The sequence below is a fragment of the Cavia porcellus genome, unplaced genomic scaffold, assembly GCF_034190915.1.
Source record: "Cavia porcellus strain 051 isolate PalLab524CR breed Dunkin Hartley unplaced genomic scaffold, mCavPor4.1 scaffold_1, whole genome shotgun sequence".
Lineage (NCBI taxonomy): Eukaryota > Metazoa > Chordata > Mammalia > Rodentia > Caviidae > Cavia > Cavia porcellus.
The window spans coordinates 140,406,118-140,426,051 of NW_026947484.1; the positions used below are offsets into that span (position 1 = coordinate 140,406,118).

The 19,934-nt window shown below is 38.6% G+C and overlaps 1 long non-coding RNA gene across 1 annotated transcript; it reads left to right on the plus strand.

Annotated features, from left to right (window-relative positions):
• Nucleotides 1-223: 223 nt before the first annotated feature.
• Nucleotides 224-14,961, plus strand: LOC134477700 (uncharacterized). The gene is made up of 3 exons (XR_010049849.1): nucleotides 224-459; nucleotides 4,620-4,755; nucleotides 14,488-14,961. It is a non-coding gene; the product is annotated as an uncharacterized LOC134477700 (long non-coding RNA).
• The last annotated feature ends 4,973 nt before the right edge of the window (nucleotides 14,962-19,934 follow it).

A 19,934-nucleotide genomic window follows, 5' to 3' on the forward strand; every position in this document is an offset into this window, starting at 1 on the left:
AAACACTAAGCAGCTCAACTGCTCTTAGTAGTGGCTTGACTACATAGATTATAGTGTACTCATTCAAAGGAATACTAAGCAGCATTTTAAAAAGGCAGGTATGTATTAATGAAATTATTTCCAAATGTGCTAATTCCACTTAAAAGTGAGCATGGGACAATGTGTGTGGAATGACCCATTATGGTTTGGGTTCAGATGGCCCCCCAAGTCTCATGCAATCATGGACAAAGTTGAGTCAGATGTTCATGATTGGTTTGCTGTCTGGCACTGGAATTAGTAATGTGAGTGCTACACTCGCCCAGGGGTGGAGCCAACATGCAATGTGGGGGCGGGAAGAAGGCATGTCTTTCCTCTTTTTGCTCTGTTAGCTCTTGCTGTTTGCAGTGGCCATGAATGGCTGCCCTACCACGCCACCTTGCATTGGAACTAGCTGAATATGGACTGAAGCCTCCATAAACTGTGAGCTAAATAAACTTTTACTTCCCTAATTTTGGGTGTCAGGTATTTTGTCTCAGCAATGAGAGAAAAGTAACCAAAACAACCCCTTTGTGTATGCTATTTTTTCTTTGTTTGAGTCAGGGTCTTGATACATAGTTCAGGATGGCCTTCATCTCACTCTAGCTCAGGCTAGCAGTCCTCCTGCCTTAGCCTTCTGAGTTCTGGGATTACAGGTGTGTGCCTCCATGACTGGCTAACATGTTTTTTCTTAAATATACCAATAGCACATCGAGTATCTCTGGAGGAATACATAAAAAACCAGTAATGGCTACTTATGGAGAAGTAGACTAGGAAAAAGAAAGGCAAAAAAAAAAAAAAAAAAAAAAAGAAGGGAAAATATATATTCCTTTTTAACCAAGTACACATTGTTGATTTAAAAAAAAATGGTTACATTAGGGGTCTTGGTTGCAAACAACAGAAGCAAACTCTAGTTAATAAAAGTATAAGATGAATTGGTTAAAGGATGTTGAGCAGTTTGCAGGTTCTGGGGGAGGACTAGAGACTCAGGTTTGGAGATGGCAGTCAAAACAAATTCATGAAGACACCAGTGGCCCACTGCATGGGCACCACAACTGGGACAGGGGACAGTGTAGTTCTGGTTGCTGGTATCCACTGTTAGAATCTGGCACCACTATAGCATCTGGAAACTGAATGTGGTTATTTCAGTTAACACTGTTAGAACAGATAAGAGCTGTGTTTGCTATCTGAGCTCGCTAGTACCTGGCATTTAGAGCTTCTAACGTAGGTTGTCTGTGTATCCTATCGGGGTCCGTAACAGACACTGGAGCAGGTTGGGGAGAAAGGAGAGAGAGGTAAATAGGTTAGACAGAGGGGATTTGACAGCGTTTACTTTGCTTGAGGGAAAGATAAGAAACTTCCATATTTGCTTTCTCTAACTGGGTCTTCTACATGCAATATTATTTGGAATCGTAGGACTACAGAGTAGAAAAAATTCTTGTAGATCATTTATTCCAAAAGCCCTGAGGAGAAAAGCAAACTTAAATTTGGGAAAACTTCATTTTCTTGGGCTAATCCTGAGTTTCTGGTGCTGTGAGCAGGGCCTCCCTGTCCTGCCCAGAATCCACAAGCCACATCAGCTTTGTAGCAAAAACTCTGGTGTAGAGTCAAGATGCAGATTTGACCCGGGTAGATCCTCTTATTGAAGCAGCTGGTGTCAAAACTTTAATGTTCATTTGAAAAATAATTTTAACTACTAAACAATTTATTAAAAACAAGAAATCAAAAAATTTAAAGTAAATGGTAAATGCCCTCATCTCCACTTTTCTAGTATGGTGGGTACAATTTAGACTTATTTCTACATAATGTATATATATTTGTATTTCTTCATGCATGTATATATAACATGCATATACTCCTGTTTTCTTGCTTTTGTACTACATGTACCTCACGGGCATAGCTGACACTTGAGGGGGCTGCAGAGAAACAAGTTGCTGGCCCTGCAAGGAGACCAAGTGCCCAAACAGTGGATGTCATGAGCCATGGAAAGCATGGGGATAATGTGTTATGTTTTGGTCCAGTGACCACTTGGAGTATAAATTGCTTCAGGTAGAACACTGCCAACTTCATCTGCATTTGAGTTTGCTTCAGAACTTGAAGGGAATTCCAAATAACTTTTTCCAACTTCATTTGTAGGTGAGGAATTGTTTTTCTGAGAGTGAGAGTAAGAATACTGTCCAAGATCACCTCGTCAGGAGAATAGTGGTGTGGGACTTCTTTCTTTAAGACCTGCCTCACTGTTTCGTGTTGAATTGTTTTGTGCCAATTTCAGAGTAAGAGGCAGTGCTCAGTTTGCGTGACTACATTTGGTTTCTCAGATAACAGAGCTCTATTCTACTGTTGTCTGAGTTGTTCCCTGAAGTTTTACTCTTGCTTTTTCTTTTATTTAGTGTATGCCTTATGAACTACCATTAACTATCTTATTGGAGTGTACAAGTCTTTTACTTTTCAATCTTTTCACAGCAATTTGCACTTTTTACTTCTCAAACACAGCTTTATTATTTGGTCAAATCTTGGCAGAATATTGGACAAGACATGGTATAATATCAGAGGGACGACAAAAGGAGGGAAAAAACAAACTTAAGTTCTCATAGCTGCCAAATTTGTTTAGTTAGGGAATGGTCAGTACCGAATAATGGAAGGGAGGTATGATGCAAACTAGGACAGGGGAGCTTACTTTCTACATTTTCCTGTAGATTCTTTTCACTATAACACTCTATAAAAACAAAGCAAAGCAAAGCAAAGCAAAACAAAACAACCAAAACTGGGTGCACCTCTGCAACCCTAGCTACCTGGGAAGCTGAGGCAGGAGGATCACAAATTCAAACTCAATTTAGGCAACTTAGTGAAACCCTGTTAAAAAAGGGCTAGTGTGTACCTCAGTGGTACAAATGCTTGCCTCATATGCTCCTGGTCTTGGATTCAATCCCAGGACCAAAACAAAACAAAATACTGAGCATACATTCCCATCACTGCATATAAATTATATATGCTTTACTGTATTTATTATTAAAATATTGGTAAAGCGGTATGTTTTTAGTATCTTAAGTTTAAAAACAGAAGCAAATGTTTACATATTTTCTTCTCATACCTCAATGTATCATTTTGGGCATACCACTTTGGAGCCCACTGCTCCTGCCAGGGAGTCACACAGACCCCTACCAAAATACTGTAACGTAAGAGAGAGGGCTCAACAACTAAGAAAAGCTCAGCATTCTTAAAGAATCTGGGAAGCATTCACAGGGGGAAAAAGGCTGAGAGCATTTGAGGCCTCACACCTAGCCCCTGCGCCCAGCACCCTTGGTCTCAGGCCACAGATTAGATCCAGGCTTGATTTCCTTAGTTGATGGCTGGACAAAGGCTGCTTAATCATAAGGCTGCACAGAAAAAAAACCCGTCTCATCCCAGAGCTATCAATTTCCTGGCATTCACAGTGTGTAAGGGCTTAATAAATAACATGCCATCCCGAGATGATGCAGACGGACACACTGACCCCTGGCCACTTTTGACTGTCTACACTCAGTGGTGGGGGAGCGAGTGCCCTCACTGCAGTTAGGAGGGGTCCTGAGTTGTGCCTATCTTCCTACCCAATTGTATGCTGCAGCTCTTGATTTCTCTAAACCTTAACTTTCTCATCTGCAGAAAGGGAACAAGAAATGTCTTCCAGGACTATTAGAATGTCTTCCAGGACTATTAAAAATTTCTAACATTTGTGGGTTTTTCATTGTGCTAATAAGTACACTATGTGAATCATCTCATGAAATCCTCACAACAGTATAATCAGATAGATGCCACGATCGCGTTTTACAGATGTAAAGTCTCAGAGTACATAATTGGCTTATACAAGTTCACACAGCTATAATGTGTAGAGACAGGATTTTGAGGCTTTCTTGCTGGGCTAATAAGCCCTTGTCCTCCTCACTCCACTTGGTTGTTGACCTTGAAATCCTAGAGAGGAGCAAATAGATAACATGACCACACCTTGAGAACTCAAGTGAAATAGAGTTCTGTCCTTATGTCTGTTTCTCTCTCTCTCTCTCTCTCTCTCTCTCTCTCTCTCTCTCTCTCTCTCTCTCTTTCTTCCTTCCTTTCCTTCACTTTTCAGGTGGAGCTCACTATGTAGCTTAGCTTAGGCTGGCCTCAAACTTGTAGAGATCCTCCTGCATTAGCCTTCTGAGAGCTCAAATCTAAATTAAGAATATAACCAAAAGTGTAAATAAGATCAAAATGCATAATAGATATTTGGAATTAGGAAGAAAATGTTCAAATGGGAAGAGAAACTACGGAGGGGGAAGAAGGAAAGGAAGAAAAAGAAAAAAATGAGAAAAGAAGGAAAACACGGAAACAAAGCTTCTGTAAATAAGGAGGGGGAAAGGGGTCAAAGGGAGGAAAGAGGAATAGGAAAAAAAGAACCAAAGTATATCATGTACAGTTACAAATTCCCTACGATGAATGTGATCTTTATGTATACCTAAAATGTAACAATAAACTTAATTTAAAAAATAAATTTAAAATCTGTTTTCTGTAAAAATCAACAGGGTAGGATTTGGTTAGAATAAAAAAGTGGAGAAAGAGAACTTCAAAATTAATTTCCTTATTTTTAGTCTCTTGCAGCAATCTATGGCAGTCTGGAAAGAGCCCCGTGTCAGGAAGATGGAAACTAGTTCTGCTCAGACTCGCTCTTGACTTTGGACACATCGCTTAGGCTGTGTTTACTCATCCATCAGAGGACCCTAATAAGTGAGCTATAAAAAGTCCTTTTCCCTGACAGTCTTCAGACTTCAGTTGCAAAATTTTCTGCAGTTTGGAGTGTTCCTGTACTCTGGGGAAAGGGCAGAACAGATGCGTGTGTATAAGGAGGAGGCTTCTGGTCAGCAAGGGCTTACTTAAGGCCTGGTGGAAGCAACAGAGAGGTTGGATGGGGACTTAAGCCACAGCCCTAGTGGGACGGGCTGGTAATTATAAAGAAACATTGCAGAGAAAGTTTCTGTTGTGGTTGTTCCCTCTGTTTATTTTGGGCAGTTCTGTCATTTTTAACTGACCCTTCCCAGATGAGATCGTCAGTTTTCATCTGGGTAAAGTCAGGGCCTTGCAGCTGATGGGGTATTTGAATCTTCTATTGCTCAGTTGCTGGAGGAAAGCCAGGGCAGCTGACACCTCCATCCCCCACTACTTTAAGGGAAGTCAACCCAGGGCTGCAAACTTGCTGACGGGTAGCCGCCAGCGGCCTGCAAACCCAAACATCCTCCTCCTTGGTACTGTGAAGAAGACAAAGCCAGGGAGCTTTCCAGAGCAAGGGTAGGCTCCAGCCACTTTCCCTTCCAGCCATTCACTCCTGTGCTGCTTCGGCTGGCTGCCATGTGGGTTCAAGGTTACAGTTACAACTGAGAACTGCTGACATCTATTTTTTAGTTGTTACTCAAAAAACAAAACACATTTTCCTTCATGGCTAAAGATCCACATAGTTTATTCAAATGCAAAGGTGGATAGTATTTGTTTCCCTTTTCACATTTTCTTAAGTTTGAACAATATCCATGTAGCTACTTAAGAATCAGAGAGAAGAAAATCTTGTCTGCTTAGTACTTTTCTAAATTCCCCAGTTTTCTTTGGCCTCTAAATACCAAAGAACAGAGCCTTTTATACCTACACTGGAAACATCTGTTCTGCACATCTGAGTAAGGCTGGGCTGCAGTGGGGTGAAAACAGCTGGAACGGCCTGCCTTTTTGCATTATGGAATTATAAGCATTGATGGGGCTAAAAGTTACTAAAGTCAACCTCTGCATTCTACCAGTGAGAAGAGAGGTCCAAAGAGGTTAGGACTTGCTTAATGTCACATAGTCTGTATGGGTCAGGGATGCTGTGGGACAGGTCTCCTTAGGGCCAGTCTATCAGACTTCACATGCACCCATGGTTAGGAATGACTTGTATATTAAACAGATAAATTATAAAAATGTATAAGCCTTCTATTTGAAACATCTGTATATTTCCACTTTTGCAGTTTTTATTCACTGCATATGTATTCTTTAGGAGAAGAAAGATTTAAGGTTCACAGAATACCTACTATGTATCATGTATTAGCATACAGTCCTTATTTAGTTTTTGCAGCAATACTATGAGAGAGGCACTTTATCTGTTTAACGACGATAAAACTGAGAAGTCAGGGACATTTGCCTAACTTCACACAGTTTAGAAAGCAGTTGGGTCAGGAGTCAAACTCAACCCTCTTCCCTCTGAGCTCCCAGACCGCAGGATACCACACTGCACAGCCACTGTGCACATCATTCTTTATATTTATATACTTTTCTTCCTTAAAAATTATGGCCTGATTTTCATAATTATTATCCATTCATTTAATAAATATTCATTAAAAACTCTGCAGGCACAACTGAGGATATCATAGTAAACCGCATATATAAACCTTGTTCTCATATAACACAGGTCACAAAGGGCAGAGCAGACAACAATTTAAATCAGTAAGTCACATGAAGCGGGAGATGCAGTGAAAGAATACAAAGGTGTGTAGGTGTAGCGAATGATGGGAATTGGGATTGGGTGAAGACAGCTATTTGAAATAGGATGATTAGGGTAAGAGTCATCTACCACATTTCAGTGAAGTTCTGAAGATGACAAGGGAAAAAACAGTTGTCTGGAAGAGAGTTTGAGCCAGGGGAAAGAGTGAGTTTAAAGTCACTGGGATAGGAGGAGGCCTGCGTGTCCAAAGTGGAGAGTGCATGAGCAAAATTACTATCAGATGAGGTCAGAGAGGTAACGGACACCAGAGGATGCAGGACTGAAATGAACAGAAGACTAAATGGGAGGGGGAGCCACTGACACTTCCGCGTACAAAGTGGTCACATTTAAGTTTTTTGAAGGATTATGAAGTGGGCAGTGTATGATCAGACTGGGTATGGGGAAGCAGGGTGAAACTACGGTTGGAAAGACTGCAACAGCTTCTGTGAGACAATGGCAACCTGGAGTTGCAGAAAAGGCAATGAAAAGGCCTCAATTCAACGTGCATTGTCACAGTGATGCCATTCTGATACTCTACCGTCTTTACATGGTATCACAAAACAAGCCCCTATTTGGAGATTTATCTATTTGTACTATTACAGACAACACGCTCATTTGACATTGACATGAATACTTTGGCATGTTTTAGCTCCTTAGGATAAATTCCCAGGACAATTACTAAACCAAATGTGGTCACCCTTACGACTCTTGCTCCGTAAGTCATCTTACTGTATATAACAGGCTCCCCCAGGAGTAATTTGGAAACTTTGATTTTAAATGCTCCAGAGTTCCTGTTCTATCCGCAGTATCTTTTAACCCTCTCTCCTACTATGGTTTTCCTTTCTTTTTCTTCTCTCTTTTTGGAGAACTTGCAAAGGAGACGGGTAACAAAGATGGATAAAGGTTAGGTTGTCCTCAGAGAGGTAGGCAATCTGCAGTACTGGAGCAAGGGAGGCATTTCTTCTCTTCCTTCTTTCTTTTCCTCGCCTTTTACCCCTGAGAAAGGGCCAGCTGGTTCCTATGATTGAATGAGGATCTTCTGTAAGAATCAACAAACTAACAATGCTGCTTAGAGATCTTTTTTTTTTTTTTTTCCTTCTGGGGAGATCAATGGGCTTTGCAATTTCAATTATCTTTCACAATATCCCCTGGTGCTAGATCAAAGTGCCTCTTCCTCAGAACAAACATTCTTCTCACCAGAATGGAAAGTTTACCAAACTTTTTGGCTCCTTTATTCCCATCCTTCCCTTCTTTCATTAGTGTGCTCCTCTTTTCAAAGGACCCATCCTCACTTAACTACAAAATATAACTACTCAACACTGCTTTATCCAATTTTACCCTAGGTATGAAAGAAAATATTTCAACTGTTTATTAGAAGGGAGGGCATTCTCATGCATTTTAGGATCCACTTACCCTTTTATGCTTACTCTGAAATTCATACAGAAATGCAAGGGACTCAAAATAGCCAAAAAATCTTGAAAAAGAACAAATTTGGTGAACTCATAGTTCCTGGATTCAAAATGTACTACAAAACTACAGTAGTCAAGATAGCATGATGCTGATAGACACAGATCAACAGAACAAAATTAAGAATCACAAACTTGACTATCACAAAGTTTTAGTCAATTGCTTTTTGATAAAGAAGCTATGACAATTTGATGAGGGAAAAATGACCCTTTCAACTTTTTAAAATCCATTTTATTCAAACATACAAAGAAAGGGAAAAAAAAGGAGAAGAAAAAATACAACAAAATTTCAAAGCACATCAATCAGGGGACCTTTTCACTGTGCTGGGACAAATGTATACACATTTATACAAAAGAATCAAGTTGGACTGCTGTTTAATATACAAAAAATAATTCACTACAAGTGAATCATAGTCCTAAAAGTAGAAGCTAAAACTATTAAACTTCTAGAAGAACATTAAATCTTTGTAGCTTTGGGTTAGGTAATAAGTCTTTGTGATCTTGAGGTGGACAGTGATTTCTTAGATGCAACACCAAAAGCATAAGTGATAGAAGAAAAAGAGTAGATTTGCTAAAATCAAAAAATTTTGTTTTAAGAAGACCATCAAGAAAGGGAAGAGAAGACTCGTAGAAGAAAACATTTCAAAACTACATGTCTGATAAAGGACCTCCACTTAGAACATAAAAACAAACTCAATAATAAAAATGCAAATAATTAAGTTAAAAATGGGTAACTGGCTTAGAGATACAGTTCAGTGGTACAGTGCTTTGGTTAGCATGCTTGAGGCTTGAGGCTTTGAATCCCCAACACCTCAAAACTAACAAATGAAATAAACAAAAGGTTACAATTTATTTTCTAAATAAATTATACACTTTTAATAAGCACGTGAAAAGTCATTCAGTAAATGTAATGAGATAGCATTTTTCACCCATTATGACAGCTGTAATAAAAGCCAAAGAGATTAACAACTGTTAAAGATGTGGAGAAACTGGAAACTTCATATGCTTTTGGTGGGAAAGTAAAATGGTGCTTCCACTTTGGGAAAGTTTGCCTGTCCCTCTAAATGCTAAAATTACCACACAAACCAGCAATTTGAATCTTATGTATTTATTCAAGAGCAAGGAACATATATCCACACAAACATTCATACAAGCTTTATTCATAATAGCCCAAAAGGGATACAACCAAGACATTTATCAACTGATGAATGGATAAACAAAATCCAATATATCCAGCTGATGGGATATTGTTTAGCAATAAAAAAAATGGAATGTGGATAGATGCTACAAAATATATGAATTTCAAAAATATATGCTAAGGTCAGGCATGGTGGTACATGCTTGTAATCCCAGCACTTGGGAGGACGTGGCAGGAAGATTTCTTCGAGTCTGAGGCCAGCCTGGACTAAAGGTGAGATCAAGGCCAGTGTGAACTGCATAATAAAACCTTGCTTCAAAAAGACACACACACACACACACAAATATACATATATATACACACACATATGTATTAAAGTCACAAAAGACAACATATTCTATGATGTCTCATATAAAATGCCAAGGATAGGCAAATCAATAGAAACAGAAAAAAATAAGGTTGCCTAGGACTAGGGACAGCCAAGGAGGAGGTGGGGGATGGAAATGATGAGTGACTGCTAACAGATACAAAGTTTCTCTTAAAAATGAAGACAATATTCAAATTGTGATGATGGATGAACAACTCTAAACATGTTAAAAACTAGTTATATAATTGAAATGTGAACTTTATAAAATTATACCTCAATATATATGTTTTTAAAAAGCAGCTTATGGTTCATTCTTGAAAGAAAAACACCAGATTTTTTGGTTCATTGCCCTCAAAAAAATATGTTCATGAACAGCATGAAGGAACAAGATGCAAGATTGGCCTAAGCAATTATAAGTAGTAAAAGCTGGAAACAGAGACGGGGCAGGGAAGGAGATGATGGAATAAGAAATGGAGAATGAAATTAAAGACCAGAATTAAAGACTAACATAGAGACACAATTCATCTCATGATTGGAAAACCAGGTGTGAAAAGGAAAAGAAATGGGAGAGTGAAGTGGTCAGATATCTCTACTGTGACTGTGTAGGAATGGGAATGGGGTGGTTCAATACAAGGCTACAAAGCCAGTGTCGAAAGGAGAAAGGCCTCCCTGATGTGCTGAGAGTAACAATGCTGTGTGCAGCTCAAGGACTCATTTAGTAAGGGTATGCAAGCCCTGCAGCAAGTTGGAAAAAGGAGTTATCAGAGCCGTTGCCAAGTTTATATGCAAGCAAAATGATACAGCAATTTGGCAAACAGCCAGAAAAGACGAGTGTTACCTTTTCTGTAAAGTTGTGGATTAACAGTAGGCAACTTTCTAAGGAAGTGCTCCTTTGTGTATGCAGAAGTTCATGTGCATGATCTTATTTGTACAGCCCCTTGTGGCTCAAGATGGATATTTTTCACTGGGGTAACTTTCAATTTCTAATATTCCCTAAATTTGTTTTTGAGACATGTTAGATCTGACATGTGCCTGTGTTTTAAATAAAAATTTAAAAATAAAAATACAGGACAAATTAAATAATACAGTAGTAAGTCAACATATTTAGTAAGACACACACACATTATCATCACCATCCTCTGAAAATTGGAAGCATGTCGAGATATAAATCGTACCACCTTTAGGCTCTTCCTTATATGCCTTAGTCCCTCCCACCCAAGCCCACTGCTGACAGTCCAGTCATGTTGGATAGAACAGAGACACAACAGCTGTGATGAGAGCTTACTCATCTGTAGACTCACTAGATAGTAACAGTTACAAAATTTAACATAAATGTGTAAAAGCCTTTGCAGAATACAAGTTACTACTGTGTATTTGCTTTTAATTTTAATCTTCACAGAAACTTCTCCATCTCCAGATGAGGGTATGAAAGCTTAGATATGAGGTAACTTAAGATCTTTCACTGTGTTGACTCTCTTTAAGTAAACATACAGTACTCAAACCACTCTTTAAAATGAAATCCACTCATTACTGAACATGCTCACTAGCCAACCACTCCCTTTTTCATAATTAAGGTTTTTCAAAGAGTAGTTTACTCTCTCTAGTTTTTCTCTGTAGTCATATTGTTAACTTTCCTTGTTAAAAGAATGTAATGTACTCAGGTCACAAGGTGAAAGAGCAGACCTGGGAGTGCAGTCATGCAACTCCTGTAGTTTGGAACATGCATATTTATTACACACAGCTTGAATGTCCTTGACCACTGAAGAAATAGGCAAACTCTGACAGGCATCTAGACTTGGGAAACTTGCACATTCCTCTGTGCTTCCTATTCCACTCCTTCCTCTCTGAAGGGGAGACAGGCAGAAAGGGAAGGAGGGGGACAGGGAGGAAGCAAAAAAGGGAGGATGGGAGACGAGGATGTGAGGGAGGGAGATATGGAAAGGAAGGAATAAACGTTTTAAAAATCAAAGTTACTTGCTCACGAATTCCGTTCTTCCTCATTTATTAGATCCTTTTCAATTCACTGCTCCTGGGGTTACTAAAACCAAGAGTGCGCTTTTACCACTTGTGAAGAGAGGGCTGTGACAAAAGAACGTTCCTCTCTTCTACAGAATTGTGTCCCTCACCTTTCGTTCACAATGCCTAAAATTTCTCCATTTAAACTTCAGCTATGATCTAGACCTTGGGAGAGCTGGGCTGAGGAGACCACAGAAGCTGACTGTGACAGGAGAGAATGCTGCTAGGGAAGAGGGTGGGTCTGAAGGGAAGCTTCATCTGTTTCTCAATACTCCCTAGTGTCAGTGCTGGTCACTTACAGGACAGAAATGTGATGCAAAGAGGTGAGTGAGGAACTTAATGGGCTTGGGTACACAGTAAGTTCTCCCTCCCCGCCCAGCTGCACAAACAGTATTTCCTGTTCTGTTATCTTAAGTGTGAGGTTGGCATTCTGTGATAACCCAAGTGCCCACTTCCAGGCAAGTAAAGCAGCCTTTTCTCCAGAGTGAAATGGTTGACTGTTCTGTATGTTCTAACTTCCTAGCCATGCAGTAGTATCTAGCTCTCATCTCCTTAGATTTTGATGTAGTGACCTTGGGGGAGTGAATTATATAACCACTTGTGAGGCTCTACAATGGGGAGTTCTCAATCTTCCATGTGTTAAAAATCTAGACTACATATTGTCCTGCATTTTTATTTCATCTCCTATAATTCAACTGGAAGGGACTAGTATCTCCTTTGATTAAAAAAAAAAAGGTGGTGGGGGCAAGCTGGGCATGGTGACACATGCTTGTAATCTCAGCACTTTGGGAGGCTGAGATAGGACAACTGCAAATTTAAGTCTACTTTGGGCAATTTAGCAATTTGGAAGAGCCCATGTTAAAACAAACAAAATGTATGCATGCAGGCAATGGCAAAATTTGTAAAGCTAATGAAAATGTTTCCTGTCGGGTTATAAAATGAAACTTTTGGCCACTTTTAAAAACAGATTTTCAGGCCGCTGGCAAAGGTATTTTTGAGGAACACAGGAACATTTATCTGGGAATTATCACACACAGGGAGCTCCTAAGAAACACTCTATGTTCAGAGTTCAGGAATATGGAGTTACGATGACTTTACTTCACCTTGGGGGTTCTTCCCTCAGCCTCTACATTTCTAGTAGCTTTTTGGTTAGCATGTACTCCTTAGGTTGCTGCCTGATGATATGCATGGTGACCCTGGAAGGCAGGATCATGGGGAGTGGGTGATTAGGCTGCACTGACAATGTATTAAACTCCATGGCTTCTTACTTCTCCACTCGGACTCCACTGGAGGGTGTGACTTGGGTCATGCTGGGCACTCAGCAGCTTTGTGGTGGGTATTGGTTTGTACTTCCTCCCCCTTGCTTTCGATTTAATGCCTTCCTGTTGCAGTCTGAACAGTTGTAATTAACCACAGCCTCAGAACAGCTACTAAGTATGCAAGCTGAATCTATCTAAGGGCAAGTGTAGGGCAACCAGAGGATATAGGTTGAAAGGTAAGAAAAGAGAGTGGGAAAAGCTAGATGAAAATGAAGAAAAATTCCAAAGACAAAATGTCATGATGAATAACAGTCAAGAAAATATTACAGTAGAATTTTAAAAGGCATGTTATAGTTTACATTTAGTCATTGTAAGTCAATCCCCAGTTAAATAGTTCAAATGTATTTTCATGGTTTTAGTTCAAGAATTAGTTAAAAATTTAGTACCTAGGTTCAGTTCTCATTGAGGAATAAAATGACAATCTGAGGCAGAAATCAGCCTGGATACATTTGAGGCCCTGTAGTAGAATACTCCAGCCAAAAGCAACAGCATTTGTGAATGCCCAGAAACTAGAGGAAGCAGGGTGCACTGAACCACTACAGACTACTATGTGTGACTAGAGATCTTTGGCAGGTTGCTGATCATGAGAAGCTTATGAACCATGGTAAGACGTTTGGACTCTGTTCCAAGGATATTAACAAGCAACTAAAAGGTTTTAAAAGCAGGGATAAATTTATCAAAACTGTATTTAAATAAAGAATATCCTGATTGCTGGTAGGAAATGACCAAAGGGGAGAAAAGTGGCGAGCAGGTGGCTAACAAAAGAAAGTATAAAAACTCACATAGGTGGTGATCATTTAGGTTAGTTGGTGACAATGAGAATGGAGAACAGACAGATTTAAAGGAGACTTTATTAGGTTGGTTGTCGACTGGGTATGGAGAGTGAACAAGAGCAATCAAAGATGAATCCTAGGTTTCTGGCCATTGCAGCTAGGTGAACTGTGTTCTGGCATATACTGGATATGCTTACCCGAAAAATAGGTTTGAAGAAATAAGCTGGTTAATATGGTTTCAGGAATTCCTAATTGAAACTCCAGGAAGTGCTTGAATATATGAACTGGAGTTTAGGGAGGCACAGACTTTGATGTCATTGCATGAAGGTCTCACTCACAATGCCATGGAAAAGGATGAGACTCCTCACAGAGAATGTCAGGGAAAAGAGGCAACACAGAACAGGGTGGGAGGATTTCAACATTTTCTAGGTATACAGAGAAAAAATTTTGCAAAGGATAGCGAAGATCCATGGCTAAGGCAGAAAAAAATAGTGCATGGAAACCAAAGGAATACAATGAATTATCAAGGAGGGTGTGATCAGTAGCATTAAAATGGTGCTCAGGTATCAGATGAAGACTGGTCTATCAACTGAATTTAGTAATATAGGAGTGGGTGGCATTAATGTCCTTAATGAAAGGCTTTTCAAAAGAATGAGTGTCAATGCCTGATTATATTAGGTTGAAAAATGAACCAGGAATGAAGAATTAGAAACAGCAAAGGAGACCATTCAGCAAGGTGCATTAGTATATACCCTGTATTCTAAATGCCCTTTCACACTGTCCCTACTTGATACACTTTTTATTTCTGAACAAGGCTAGAGTAAAGGAGATTTATAAATAAACAAAAATCTGAGAAATGTTTTTCTTTTCTTTTTTTGTCAGGGCTAGAGGTCAGGAAGTGACTTATTCTGTGCTCACCAGTCAAGAACACATTCAACCAATAAAGTAAGTCTATATGTTCCCTGGTGCCAGTGTGGGGGTGTTGGTCTACATGAAGCCAAGAATGTGATGTAATTCTCAAGAACAGGAAGAGGGTTAGCTGGAATGGAAAGAGGACTCTGACTTGGGGGCGTTGGTAAGGGGGGGTGGAATGGAAAACAGGGTAGATTTTTTTTTTTTCAAAAGAGCAAAGCCAGAAATGAACTGGCAAAAGCAGAAGGAATTGAAAAACTGAAAGCCTTTCTATCCCATCTCTTGTAATAAAGCAGACAGAAAAACATCAAACACTGAGGTGGTTCTTATAGCACTTATTAAGTGGTAGAAATTACTCTCTTGGGGCCCTCCTGACATATGGGACATTCCCCTGCACTTTTCTCTTCAAGCAAACAGCAGCTATTCTGATTACAAGTGAGAAAATTTATCCCAAAAACTGGGATAGTGGCTGTTAACCTCACAGGGCTGTAGTGAGGATCAAATTGTCTGAAAGTAACTGATACACAGTATAATTATAGAGAGTGAAAATTTGGATGAAAAATTATCGAAGGACACATTACCATTTATTCTCAAAATATTCCCTTTATCTTGAATACACACAGTCCCTCATTCTCTCCACTTTTTAAAACAAGATGTAAAAAAAAAAATGGTGAAAGCTCCCGTCAAGTATCATCCAACTTAAAGATAGGCTCATAAATATATTACAGTGTCTTTTGTGTGTGTGTGTTTTGTGTGTATGTGTATGAGACAAGGTCTCACTATGCAGTTCACGCTGCCCTCGAGCTCGTTTTGTAGCTCAGACTCGTCTTGAACTCTCAATGATCCTCTTGCCTCAGCCTCCCCGAGTGCTGGGATTACAGGTGTGAGCCACCACACCAGGCTATGGTGTCTTTATCTACCTTATTCAGTGGGTCTGAGACCAAATACCTTCAGGCTCTTCCTCAAAGTCAAAGTGACCATGAAAGGTCAATATTTTGAATCAATTCAAGACACTGAGATAGTCACAACAATGCAAATAAAACATGAGTGTTTGAAATGAGGGATTTTTGAGAGTTAATGGCAATATGTCTTACTGTACAAAAGCCTCACTGTATTTTTCAACCACATCTCTTATGCTATTAAGAACCAGCATCAGTCAATTGCTGATGTTACTACAAAGTGATTCACAGATTAAAAGTTTAAAAGAACAGGGATATTCTAAAATAATGGAATAAAAAAATTAGATATAAATAACATTTCTGTATATGACACAAAGATGTGTATAGACGCTACTGAGAATCACTTTTTGGACTTAGCAAGGCATCCTAAATTGGAAGAATTGGGTTAAGAATCTTAACTTCATCTTACTGCCTTGCCCCCATTACATAAAACTGATGCTAAGTGACAAAATGGGAAAACATGGCAAAAGCTTTCTGAATGTACGTTAAATTATTAAAGCTCAAAAGGGAAAAACAGGGCCAGGGATTCAGCTCAGTGGCATAAGAACCTGCCTGGCAAGTGTGAGGTTGAGTTTGATCCCACTAAAAAAAAAACCCCAAAAAACAAAACAAAACAAAAACTGGGATAAGGAAAAGGAGAAAAGAAAGATTATATGTCTGTATATATATTAATATACAAAACTATACTACTCTCTTAATTCATTAAAAAGAACAGTTTGTGTTTTCATTGATCATTTTTTCACACTACATCTTATAATCAGAACTACTTTGAAGATAACAATGCACAATATTAACCAGTATTAATCTCCTCTATTGTTTTGAAATTCTGTATTATTTTAATTCTTTCTAAAGGTTAAAAATATCATTAAAATAAGACTAAACAACTATTTTCTTCACAGGACTTAAGCAAATTATTCAAAATGAGTAAATGGTGGCTGTGGTATTTTTGTAACAGCTTAGTGTATCATCTAAAGATCTCTGTTTTCTGAGAGAGTCTCGCTATATAGTTTCAGCTGGCCTTGAATTTATGGCAATCCTCCTACTTTAACCTCTTGAGGGCTGGGATTACAGGCATATATCACCATCCCTGGCTTAACAATCATGTAAAAAAAGAATATTCTGTTTGTAGTACAATCCTTTCCTCCTAACAACTTTGGAAGTTTTGAGGAAGTAACAGAGCCTTTGAACTGGTGTTTTGCTGCCCTCTCCTGAGAACATGAAGTTATGGCTTGAGACATGCATCATGCTAAAGGAGCCTAAACATTTAGTACTATAACCGCAAGGGTACTGCTCTGGCCACACTAACTGTGGAACTGGGTACTCATTTCTAGGGGAATATGTAGAACTGTACTAGTCACAAATACTTTCCCTGAGCAGTTAATCATCATCATAATTATAGTGGAGGGGCTGTGGGTTTAGCTCAGTGGTGTAAGTGCCTGCTTGGCAAACGTGAGGTCATGAGTTCAATCCCTGGCACCAAAACAATAAATAAAATAAATAAATAAATAAATAAATAATTTTAAAAAAGCGTCTGTATACAGCTCACTATCTGGGGCTCACTCTTCAATATGACAAATAGATAGAGGGAGCCATCTGTGGCCCTGTAAAGTGCTATGTACAAAATCATTTATTTAAAAAACTAATTATAGTGGTATTTATAATATAGTGATACTTATATGGGAGGTTTATAAAATCTTCACAACTATTACTGCATTTCTATTTCCTTTTCTCCTCTCTAAAACAAGCAGGCAGATTTTATTTCATTCCCATTTTACATGTGGACACATCAAGCTACATCATGCCTAAGTAACTTATCTAAAGCCCCCCTACGAGAGCAGTGATCTGGACCTAGATCTTGACCCACAATTCAATGCTCTATCCATTTACCTGCTGTGATATAAACAAACCATCTGTTTCATATAAATCTCCATATCCTTCAGCAATTCCCATACACCATATTCAACTAATAGGTAAAAATATGCAGCTTTGTGAATGATTTTAGTAAGGCTATACTGTAATTATAACAAAACTACTGAGTTCAGTATTTATAGAACGTTGGTAGGCTATAGCAGAAATTCTTGAACTTTTGCTTAGAAGTCCTTCAGTGTCTTCTTTTAATATATTAAAACATTTAGCAAGAAGTTTTTATATCTGTAAGTCCAAGCTGGTATTGGGGAAAACTGAGATTGAGCAATGTACAAGAAAAAGAGTAAAAAGATGAGGAAAAATCAAGAAAAACCCAATAGAAAGTCTAAGTGTTTTATTTTACACTTTTAAGTGTGTAAGTAACACACTGTATATCAATGCAAGTGATTAAAAAAGGCATACAAATAGATATAATTGTCTGTCCTTTTATTGGTCTTCCCTATCTGGCCAGTCCAACAAACCTCAGCGTTCACCTACACAACCTGCAAACAAGAAACTGGGAGCAGGTCAGCAGTGCACACTGCTGTCAGTAGGTTAGAACTAAGCCTCAGAGCACTTTATTAACGTTAGCATGGTGTTATATGGTACGTTGGTCAAGGTATTTAATCACTAAACTGAAGTCACTTTTCCATATAAAAATTAAGTAGTTGATATGAAAAGCACATTAAATATCATCTATACAACGTAAGAGTAACCATGGGCATGATGGTCAACTGGAAACACTCCCAGACTTAAATTCCGCTGAACTATTTGATTTTTATGCTTTTTCTCCTAATTTGCTTTTACTTCCTTTCCTTCTTTATCCTCTTACCTTTCGATTATTTCTCCAAAAACAACAAAAACTTCATTTGCTGTATTTCCTTTCTCTTCTCTGAAGTGTTCACTATATAATCTTACTAGTCTTTTCTTTTGCTCTGATTTCTTTTAAATATTCGTCTTTCTTCCATTCTGTCACTAGGCCTATAACATTCTATCCGTTTAGTCCCCTCCTCCCCAGTTCCAAGAATTATTTCCAAACATAGTGGGCATAATTTTTTTAAAAAAATAATTCAGTGTATACATCCTGCAATTTGCATCCTCCAATATGTCAGCCTTGTGTGGCCACTAATACTCAAGCCCTAGTACCATGGTGAAAATTCTCAACTAGGTGGGAATTTAAATCACGAGATGTTTTACTATACATATTTTATTAAATCCTGTGTGAGTAAAAGTGATCACATACTTTCCTTTTTAATGTGCTTTTGTAATGAAGACTTCTGATAAAAGTAGAAAATATCAATTTCAAACTCCTTCAATGTGACTGGAAGGAACTGAGACCAAAAATTTTTTTGCAGAAGAACCAAATCTCTGAATGCGTACTGAAAAATATTATCTGATACAAATGCTTTTGTACAGTTTTTCAGTATATCACATTTAAAAAGCTATTCAAACTGTAGAGTATTTCTAACTCACAATCGAGTTTTCAAGCCCTTTGGGTACTTAAATTTGAGTTCCACATTCTATATAACTGGAGTTCTTAATTGAGGGACCAGAGATGATTAGATGAGCAGGCTTTGTTGTCCTTGAACAGCTTGAAATGGTACACACATGGCATGCATGTATACATGAACACTTCTCGGGGAAGGCACACTCCTTTTATCAGGTTTTCACTCCTTTTATCAGGTTTTCAAAGATTTCTCAGAAAGTTGAGAAATTACTCTTAGATGTTTAAATGACTAGATGATGTATAATGTACCATATATTTCTAAACTTTGGTATTTGGGATATCTTAATTAAGATAAGCCATGAAGTTCAGTGTCACAAGAACAGAAAAGATCCTTTGGGAGTAGTTCTGTGTCTTCAATTCTAATGATCCAATCCTCAACCCACTGCAATCTGGCTGTCACTAGCCCTCTAAGAATTACTTCTGTCTGCATGATCAAGTTTAAGGCTGCTAAATTACAATATATTTTTAGTACATATTTTATTTGATTGCTTGGTTGGATAGTATGGTGGTTAAAAACAAAGACTCTGGAGTCAAACTGCCTAGGTTCAAATCTTGGCTCATCACTTTCTAGCTCTGTAATTTTGGGCAAATTACTTAACTCTTTTCACAGCTCCACTGTCATTAAGTTTTTTATTTATAGAACAGTGTGAACATCCTTTAGAAGGTTTGCTCAAAGTGAATTAAGCTTCTCAACAGAATTTGGTACCTCTGATCAGTCCTTTCTTGAAAAGCACTTGAAACTAGCTTGCTTAATTCTTTGTCTGATGGTTTCTTAGTTTCACCTACCTACTTTTTTATTTTTTGAGACAGGTCTCATTATGTAGTTCATGTTGGCCTTGAACTCACTCTTGTAGTTAAGGCCTCAGACTCATGGTGATCCTCTTGCCTCAGCATTCTGAGTGTTGGTATTATAGGTATGTGCCATCATACCTGGCTCATCTCCCTATGTTCAAACTTTTTTTTTTGGTACCAGGGATCAAACCATGACCTCATGCTTCTCAGTCAGGCACTTGTGCCACTGAGCTAAATCCCCGGCCCACTATGTT